The sequence below is a fragment of the Chroicocephalus ridibundus genome, chromosome 1, assembly GCF_963924245.1.
Source record: "Chroicocephalus ridibundus chromosome 1, bChrRid1.1, whole genome shotgun sequence".
Taxonomy (NCBI): domain Eukaryota; kingdom Metazoa; phylum Chordata; class Aves; order Charadriiformes; family Laridae; genus Chroicocephalus; species Chroicocephalus ridibundus.
This window is the reverse complement of record NC_086284.1, coordinates 83,032,572-83,042,742: the sequence shown is the minus strand read 5'-3', so window position 1 is coordinate 83,042,742 and position 10,171 is coordinate 83,032,572. Positions and strand designations below refer to the sequence as shown.

Here is a 10,171-nt window from a genome sequence, read left to right as displayed (position 1 = left end):
AAATAAAGCACATGCACAGGCACTGAAGAAGTGGTAGGAAAATCCTTAATTGAAGGACTGGTTCTGGATAAATGAATATGCTTGTTGTGGGCTCTGGGTTGGACAACAGAAAAAGTGCTAGCCTAAGGACAGAAAGTCAGCCATACTTGACGTAATATCTATTTTAGCCCAATAGCCCTTTTAATCGTCCTTTGTTGTTGGAGTTTTGGGAATCTGATGGATTTTAATTGGGCTGCTTCACGTGAAAGAGCTGATACTCATTCAAGGAATTGGTCACAAGCTCATTGGTGGCTAGGGATTATATGTCTGCGTAGTCCAGTGCAAATGCTTTGTCACGGGAGCATGAACTTGGCAAGGCTCTTCTTAAGCAGTGAAGCCACAAGTGAGTTATGTGTCCTGAAAGAGTCCCATGAAGACCATTACACCAAGCCCCTGGCCACATATTCCTGATTCCCTATATATTGCACAGAAAGACTATTTCAGATGTATTTATTGAGTGTCTTACAACTTTTATTGGTATTGTTTTTCATTTTTCTCAACTTCTAAGCCAAGCTCCTGCAGTATCATGAGGTTAAATGTTTATGCCTCAGGGGAAGAAGAAAATTATGACTAAAGAAGTATTGAATCCATTAGGAATGGTCATTAGGAATAGCTTTTCTGTACAGTATATTATTTGATAATCTTTAAGTCATATATTACATGGGGGTAAGAAAAGCTGTAGTCCACTGGATAACGATAATTCCCAGCTTTTGCGTGGTAGTCTGTTGTTTCTGACCCTCCATAGGTCACCGGGAAGCCAAATTTGTGTCTCTTGCCTGTTTTGAGCTATGGGCAATACAGCTGGGGCAACAAATGAAAAAAATTATACGTTTTATACATATAAAAAAGTGTACTTTTTCTTTAAACATCACCCTCTCATCATTTGATCAAATCTTTTAGCTTTTCTCAATTTCGCTCATTTTTTATTTTGGTTTCCTCCATGATTTGTTTTATTCCCCGCTTTTTTTTTTTTTTCTTTCCTCATGCTTTTTGCTGCCTATCCCCCCTTGCGTATTGGTAGGGGTTTACCTTGTAGAAGGGCCCTAATTAACGGGTGAATCTTGTCTGAACAGAATAAAGAGAAACACATTACATGTTTTTCCCCGTAATTAATTCATTAATTGCCTGCTGGAGTTCTTCAAGACATGTAGGTTGTGGTTGCAGAAGGGGGTCAGTGAGGAGTGAGCAGGCAAGAGGATTAAGAAATACGTGAAATACACGTGTCACTGCTCTGCAGAGTAGAGCGTATGCTTGTTCTAGGTACTCCCTCTGTCTCTGTTTTACTCTGTTTAGATAGGGGCGTGTCTGTTAATACACTGCAATCGCACCTCTCTGACAAAGCCAGATCTATCACCAGACGTTTAACTATTACATTGTATAGAAAAGGAACTGGAAATGAGTAAACCAAACTTTTCTTATGCTGCTTCTTTCCGTTGATACCGGCATTGCCATCAATGTTTCCCAGCCTTTTTGCATAGCATTTGATATATGGTATTCTTTATATGAAAACTCTGATAGGGTTGGAATTATTTTAATGCTATCAGATGTGCGAGCACATACATACTTTTCTGGGAGTAAAATATAGGATAAGGAGGCTGTTCTGTAAAAATGTCACGAGTTTAACGTCATGCTGATGGAGTGCTCGGTTATTATCACAGCTTTAAGTAACGGAGTCGTTTCATAGGTGCTAAACCGCCGAAAGGAAAGCGTTCTCCCCTCCGAAGCCGCTCCACAGCGCTGGGTGAGCAAACTTCAGGCGCTCAGTCCCGTTTGGTATCGGTGGAGTTAAGGGAGTTGAGCTTACCGCCAGTTAGCCGCTCGCACCAGGAATGCAATTGGTGTTTACCTATATAAGGAAAACCTGTTAGACTTAAACGAGCTCAGCAGGGCTGCGGGCCGCCTGACGGAGGAGCGAGCCCGCACCGGGGCGGTCTGTCCGTCCGTCGGCAGCGCGCGGAGGCTGGACAGAGCGCAGCCCCCCCCGCCCCCCAACCCCGCGACTCCCCGCCGCCACAGGCAGCGCCGCGCCCGCACGGGAAGGACCGTGTCTCCTCCGCCTCCTCTTCTTCAACTTGAGGAGAAAAACTGTCAAAGGGGGGGAAAAATGGAGAAGCAGGTATGTGAGGCGGCTCCTCGCGGGTGGCGGTGTTAGAGCGGGGAAGAGGCTCGGAGCGGGACTTGGTGTTAACAACTGCGGTTCCCTCCTAACACGGCTCGCGTGTTTTACGAGGGCGGCAGGGCAAAAAAAAAACCTTGTCGTGCCGCTTGTGTGCGGCAGCATCTGCGTGAACAATTACTCTTAACTTCTCTGACGTCCCACGTGCTTCTAATTCGGATGCGCCTTCTATTTTACGGGAGGGGTTCTCAAACTTTTCTTAGCCCTGATGGAACGCAGGGGTGAGCGGAGCCTGGAAATAAGGCTGAGATGCTTTGGTTAGCTGGCTGAAGCTCTGCAAACCCACAATGCCACGATCCTAACCTATCTGGGAAAAGAAGTCCTTATTGTTGTTTTTTTTTTGTTGTTTGGTTTTTTTTTTTTTACCTTAAAATGCACACTTTGTAAAAGGTGTACTCCTTTAGCTTTCCCAGGGTTATGGGGTACTTTGTTTTGATGTGTATGAATGCAGCTCAGTCAGCGTAGCTGGAATGTATTTGCTGGAATACAGGGAGTTCCTCTGGTAATACAGTTTTTTTTCAGTGAGTTAAAAAAAACAAGCTGCAGGTACTGTTCTAGGCAACGTAAGCAAAACTTGTTCTTCTACAATAGGGATTACCCCAGTTCAAAACAAGTATATGTGTTTCTTAGGAAGTAGCTGCATATTCTGATAACCTTTACAACAGGCTCTGGGTAAAACCCTCAGAGAGAGAGATTTTTCCTTGAAGACTTTGGTCATAATGAAAAATAAAGTTGGAAACTTAATTCGAACAGCTTTCTAGTTGGAAGAATACTGCTGTACAGACCTTTGGGACAGTTACTGTTCAGTATTAGCGTGACAATTGTGGAAGTTCATTCAAGTTTTATGCAGTTATGGTGTAAAAGATAGGAATGGAAAAGTACTTTTGGCTGGTTTCTCTGAGTACCTTCTAAGAAAAAAATGCAGTGCAGAGAACTAGTCAGAAACAGGTGAAGTTCATTTTCAGAATGCCTTTGCTTTTCTGATCTTATCAACTGATAGTCATATGACTGCTTTTTACTCATTTTCATAGTTAATTACATTTATGTGTGCTCATGCGTGTGAATGCACTAGTTATGGGAGTTGTGGCTACATCTTTCCTAGGAGTCAAAGTGGGAAAGTAGACTACATTCCTGTGTCTAAGTGTTTAGAAGCTTACAATGAAGATGATTATTATTTGAAAACCCCCTTCCTTCTAAATACTTCTAATTTCTATGAATGAATGTCTGCTTGAAATTTGTAATATGACATTACCTGGTTAAAATTAATTCGGAATAAGGAACTGTCAGAATTAAAATGCACTTGTGTTGATACAGATTCTCATTCATTTCTATGCAAGACACTTCTAAACTCCTGACTTTGAATGTTTAGTGAGGGATTAATGGGAATGACACAGAATAGGTGTAGGAGTCTCAATAGAGAATTTTATAGGAGGACCAACATTGCAAAGAAAGTAGATAGCAAGTTCCCAAACACTGCTTCAGTGTTGAAGCTAACGGGTTCCTTGTCATGAAACATCTTTAGTCTTGGTGGAAGTCACCACAGCAAAGAAAGTAGGACTGGTGGACCAGAACCATATGTTTCACTTGTCTTGCTTCTCATCCTGGTGGTTTTGCAGATAACCTTTATTACTGTGACTTGAGTAGGAGCACAGAAGAAAGACTTTTAGCAGCAGTGTTGGTAATCAAAGTGTGAATTTAAAGGGCAGAAGACTCCAGGGAAACATGCTTTTAAATCACCTTTTTTTGAGTCTGTCTTGTACATTCCATTGCCCCCATCAGTTTAGTATCTAGCTATGCCGTGCTTATTAATGGTCTTTTTGATTTCCCAGTCCGAAGCAAGGTAGAAACCTGGTTTGAAGCCTGCACGGTATATTCTGTGTTGACATGAGGATGCGAGCAGCCATCTGCGTGGCCAGGCTAGTGCAGGGCTGGTCCTGGCTGCAGCCTGCCCCTGGGTGAGCTCTGTGGCTGTGACTCTTCCAGGGAGACGGGGGGCTGTGTGAGGTCTCATCCCTTTCAGCCACAGTATGTGCCTTGCGCCCTCCTCTGCCACCCACAGCACCTGTAATGGTGTGGCTGCAGAGAGTGCAGCGTCGCGGTGGGACCTGCCTCTGCCCTGGGTTTTTATTACCTCAGCTTCGTGCTGTGTCTGTGGTGTTGCATGAGTTTCCATTGGCCTGGATGCACAAAAAGCTAATTCTTTTCTGACCAGGATATGTGGCTGGCAGATAAGGAAATTTTATCCTTGTTTTCAGTGAGAAAATAATTGCAAACTGGACAAAGCAATTTAAAGTACGGGGTAGACCTTGTGTATTATCTGAAATCCCAAGAAAATCCAGTAGCTATGGCTGAGTTATACAGTGACCCGTCTCCTTCCTGAGCTCCTGCAAAGCAGCCTCCTACCCTACGCGCTGGTCTCCAGCCCGTGTTAATAGGTGACGTCTCTCATTCACCGATTAAAAAAGAGCTAGTATTCATTGTGACTCTGTTTAAAGATTAATTTTTCATTCATTCAAGAATTCTTTCATCAATTTCACTAACAGAGCTGTGTTCAGGGTGCAGTAACGGTGTTGTGTTGGATTGTATATTTTGGAAATGAGTGTGCTGAACCCAGGCAAAGGCACTGAGCGCAGCAAGCCTGTGCATACGCCTGTGGTACCATCTTTAGTTGTGTAACTGAGACAAGACTGAAGTGAAACAGAAATACTTGAATTTGACGGTCTGGAGTTTAATGCTTGTCTGAATTTAATTTTTGGTTTGTTTGTCAGAGATGAGAAGCACCAAATTATTTACAAGTATGACAAAAGCTTTGATTGCTGGAACCAACACTATCTTTTGCCTTGCTGTTGCATTACTAATGGGTTAAATTCATGACAACTGTTGCTCGTTTGTCACTTTTAAAACAAAGAGGGCTTGATGCAGTTAGCATATAGTATCATAAAATTTTTGTTTAGAAGTGAAAGAACATACGAAATGTCTTCCGTGCTTTTCCCATTTAGTAACCCGTTCATCCTACAGACAAAGCTTTTTGTATGTTTGCTTGACTTACAGCCATCGCCTCATACTTGCTTTAATTTTCTGATTTGCATATAATTTGAAGCTGAGTGCTCTTACACACTGTCAAGAGGCAGTTGGGCACATCATGGTGTTTTTTCTGATATCTCTTCACTTGTTCTGGGGGAAAAAAAAAAGAAAAAGGCTGGGCTTTCAAAGGTGTAACTGGAGAGCTTGAAATAATAAAAGAACATGCTGTATTAGTTGCGTGCTCCCTTTAGGGTTTTGTTAAAGGCTTTACCATTCCATTATGCTATCATTTTGTAGTGTAAGCATTTTATATGGCATGTGTGATTTCATTGCCCTTAAGTGACCTTGGTAAATTCCTTATTTCCCCTGAAGCACATGCCTAATTGAAAATTGCCATCTGCAGTTGCAGAGCTCTAAGCAAGAATTCTAAGAATAATGCAAGAGGGCGATGGGTGTCCAGAGAGTGGGGCAAGAGCACTACACTGTATTGCATGAAGTTAAAGCTTTGAGTTGAAGACAAATGGTAAGGAATTACAGGAAAGGCATCTTAATCTGTCTGCCCAGTTCATCTGCCTAATGCTGCTATCCAGAGATCATGTGATCCCCAGAAAGTGTGTGTTGCTTGATTATTTTTTTATTTTAAATTTTCTTTTTTTTTTAACTTATGTGTCCTCCTTGCTCCACCCTTGGGTAAATATATCTGGAGTTTAAAGTTAAAAATATCATTCCAAATCTGAGCCGTGCTTTCTAGTCCAGCTGCTTGGCTCCGCTCTGCGCTGCTGGGTTTGAGGATATAGTTATGAGGAGCGCGGTCTGCAGCCACAACCTAAAAATGAGACCTTGTGCTTCTCGCTAGAAGTATCTAGCCTGGCATTGCCTTACAGCTCCTGTAAGCGTATGCACTTAAGACCCATGCGAATGAAGGAGGCAAAAAGCTGGGCAGTGTGAAGCTGAGGAGTAGTTTAGGAAGGCCCTTTCTCAGAGCAGAGGGCATTCAACTGTGTCCTGGATTAGAAAATAAAGTCTACTACATCTGTATATTTATTCGTGAATGTGTAAGGTAATTGTTTAGGACAGGAAAAAAGGCAAGTATTTTAATTAAAAAGGGTTGAGAAACGCAAAGCGTGAAAAGTCGGTGATGAAGATGTGAAACTGCAGTTTTATCATATCTTCTTGTACTTTATCCAGTCTGAAAAGTTCAGAAAACTACTGGGCTGAAAATTAAGCCCCTAAAACTCTCTAGTTTGGTGTTATCTTGCAAGTAATTTTATTTATGAAAGCTTATCATTAGAATTTTTCTGTTTCTGTGTTAATTACAAGTTATATTTCAAAACTATTTATCAGAGTTTGGGAATACACACCACTTTGAGAGTCATACAGGAAGGTATTGAAAATATGCAACATGTGTTAGGATCTCAGTTTACCAGCTGCTTAGGATATATTTCCCTGCTGGTTCGGTGGTTTTTTCTTTCTTTCATTAAAAGTATTAATATTAAATCTAGTTTTTGATGGTGTAGCAAGCAATTAAGGGAATGCATAAATGCTTTTTGGCAAAATTTTTGTGGTTCCGTATTTTAATTTTTTTTCATGTTAAACGTACTATATGTTTGGCAAGATATTTAAGAACCTGCTTGAGGATGGAAGTCTGTACGTAAACAGCTGCATGTTTCCCAATGTATCTATATCTGGGATTGTAACACATGTTCCGTTTCATATGTGCTTAAATTCTCTGCTGACTTTCTTTTTAATTAAAAAGTTACTATTCTCCTGTGATTGTGTGCACAGAGGCTGAAACAACTGGTATTTTCCTTTAGGTAAATCAGTTACACTTATAGGATTTTCCTTGAACAAATTGACATCTTCCTTTTACAGGTTTTTGTAAAACTCCTTTGAGGGGTGGGTGTTAAGTTGCACTTCTTATTTTTCCTTTGATAGGTTCACTTAATGGTCATTTTGATATTAGTCCTCTGGATGTCAGGTTTAGGGAGATGGCATTAAAAAAAAAGTTACTTTTGTTAGATTTCATTAGGCTAAGTTTGGCTTCATTTAGGAATTGGTGACGTTCAGTGGTATGAACGAAATGACGTTTTTGACACCTCGTGCATAGTTCCAGTCATGCCGACAGGCTGAGAGCGCTCTTGTTGGTAACGCACTGGACTACAGAGTGCTCAGGGTATCGGCTTGGAAGTGCCCCAGCTTGTCTGCCATGCTGCTCCAGTGATGCATGTGCTCCCGCTGCTGAATTTCTAATGCTTCTGTTTTGTAGCTGCCTAGCCTGGAAAATTCCATATAAAACCTCAGATCAGGCCTCCTGAGGTGGAATTTTGGGAACACGTTTAGTTTCACTATGTACCAAACAAGGGTAGTGTTCCTGCTATGTTAATTCTGCAAAATAAGCAGTAGTCTTACTACTGCTCATACCTTTGTTTCCTTCACGAGAAATTCCACCCCATCTTAGCTGAGGAGTTTTGGCATTAGCAGTTAATTATGAATTCTTACCTGAAGTATGGCATCGTGCCCCAGGGTGGTTTGGGATACCCCATCGGCTGTGGGTTCAAAGTTACGCAGCTGTGCTTAACACTCCGGTTGGCAATTCTGGCTACGTTGCGTTTTGCCTTTGATACGGTGCCATAGCAGCACCATTAGCACAGTGCTTAGACTGCAAACATCTGTTTGCTTTTATTGCACATGTGTTGCTTAAGATGTTCTGCTTTTACATCATGTAAATCACCGGACTCAACCGGCATGTATGATTCGTTTACCAAATAAACCTTAAATTGTGTCAGTAAAATGTATGGCCTAAGACATGACGTGTATGACACATACAGAAGAGAAAACTGACAAATTCCTGTCTGGAGTCACCAATATGTCATATTTTAGTGGGCTTTTTAACTGCTTGAAGGGGCTCATATAGATGTCAGTACAGAAGAAAAGATTGCAATGAAACTGGCGTGCATCCGTATGTCAGACAAGGATGATGGGAACAGAGTGCACTTGATGTTAGAAAACAAAATGATGAAATCTCTATATCCTTCATTCTAGAATGTCACTGTATTCATGGCATGAACTGGAAGAAACACTTATGAGGGAAAAAAAAAAAGATACATTTGGATATCACGGTATATAGCCCACAGTGCTCTCCTGAATGGGAAAGTTACCTGGATTTTGAAATAAGTTTAGATGTTGATCTGATTAACAGCAATACCCTGTAGGTGCACTGATGTTTCGGAGACCTAACATCTTGGTTCTAATGTCTACCATTTCACATTGCTGGAATGCACAACAGGATTGTTTTGGTTTAGAGTAATGAAAATAAACTCAGTGAAATGACTTACAGTTGTTAGCTTGCATTTTAATTTTGGAGGTTAACCTAATGTGCCTTGAAGGTTTTAGTTTGTATGTTTCTGTTCCATGAAGACTTCAATTTGAACATTTTGTCTATGTCACATGAGAACTAACGAAACAACACATGAGGAGAAAATGGAAGATTACAGTCGAGCAGAACCATCAGCTGAACAGGCCCTTACTCACCCACAAACACTTTAAAGTTTTGGGGTATGAAGAATTGCTGTAATACAATAAAAGTTAAAATACAAAGCTCTCTCTAGAAAGGGCTTACCGACTCCATCAATTAAACTTTTCATGAAGTTTTGTATCATCTGCCAAGTTTCCAGTACATCACCCAGGCTGGGTGAGTAGAACTAAATTTGAAAGTAGTTTGACTAGCTGGCAAGCTGGCCTGAAATCAGGAAGATATAAGTGAACCAAAAGAAGCACGAGTCCCTACAGTCAGGGAGGAAAATATAATTTATCTATGGAAAATGGGGAATAATTCAGCCAGCAGGAGAATCTGTGGGCTACTGCAAATTAGAAAACGAACGCGAGTCACTGATGTGACAAAATGTTAAAATGCAAAAGTCGTTCTGGGACTCATTACTGAAGGTATTGTACGCGAGGGGATGAGAGGTAATTACTTTGCCCTGTTCCACCGTGATAAGCCCCCAGCCTGAGTTCTTCATTCGGTTTTATACATGATACTTTAAGAAATATACAAACAAACTGGAGAAAGACTAATGGAAAGCAAACAAGAAAACATGAAATAGATTGCAGGACCTGAGTTTATTGAAAACCTGGATTCCCAGAGTGTCCTGTACAAGGACTTTTATGAACTAATATTCTGTCCAGCTGCTGCCTTCACCCAGAGGACCAAGGAGAAGCTGAGCTCTCCCTGCTGCCTTCATAGGAGAGCAAAAGGCGAAGCTGGAAGCGTGTGCCTGGGAACCAGCCCGAGCTGGGGATGGCTGCTACAGCTGGGCAACTCATTGGTTTTGCTATCAAAGTGCTACTTGCCTAAACTCAGCTTGGTGAATTACTGTCTAGAAAAGAGAATAAACTGTGCTGTAATACACAGACGTGGTTATAAACATGACAGCAATTAATTGTTCTTCATATCCGCTGAGGGTGGAACAAAAGGCAATTTGTAGCATTTGTTAGATTTTAGTAAGAATTTTACAATTACAATGGTATTTAGGCACTGGAGTGGGCTACCCAAAGAAACTGTCAGATCTGCCTTCGGAGGTTTTTCACAGACTGAGCAAATACCTGTTTTGCATGATCTGGGTACAGTTGATCCTCCCTGGCAGCAGGGAAATGACCCCAAATAGACCCTCTCAGACCTACATTTCTGTGATTGCTTTGTGAGACTTTGGCTGTGTCCCTAGCATGGAATCTGGAAACGTTTCCCAATTTGAGAGCCCATGTCCCAGTGCCGTAGCAGTGCCAAAGTTGGGCCTGCATCTGCCCTTTATCTCCACCTCATGCCCCCAGCTCCCATACTAGGTGCTGGTAGATCATCTGGGTGAGACTCTCTGGTGCCTGACAGGTGGCCTGTATCTGTGGAGAAGAACAGGCTCAGCCTCAGACTGGTAAGAT

General features: G+C 41.7%; 1 protein-coding gene across 1 annotated transcript in view; it reads left to right on the top strand.

The window, feature by feature from the left end:
• The first annotated feature begins 2,056 nt into the window (after positions 1-2,056).
• The window catches only part of MID1 (midline 1), a 253,971-nt gene continuing 245,856 nt past the window's right edge, over positions 2,057-10,171 (top strand). Inside the window, exon 1 of the mRNA XM_063341466.1 lies at positions 2,057-2,155. The gene's annotated coding sequence lies outside the window, so the exon portion shown is untranslated. The remainder of the gene's footprint in view (positions 2,156-10,171) is intronic.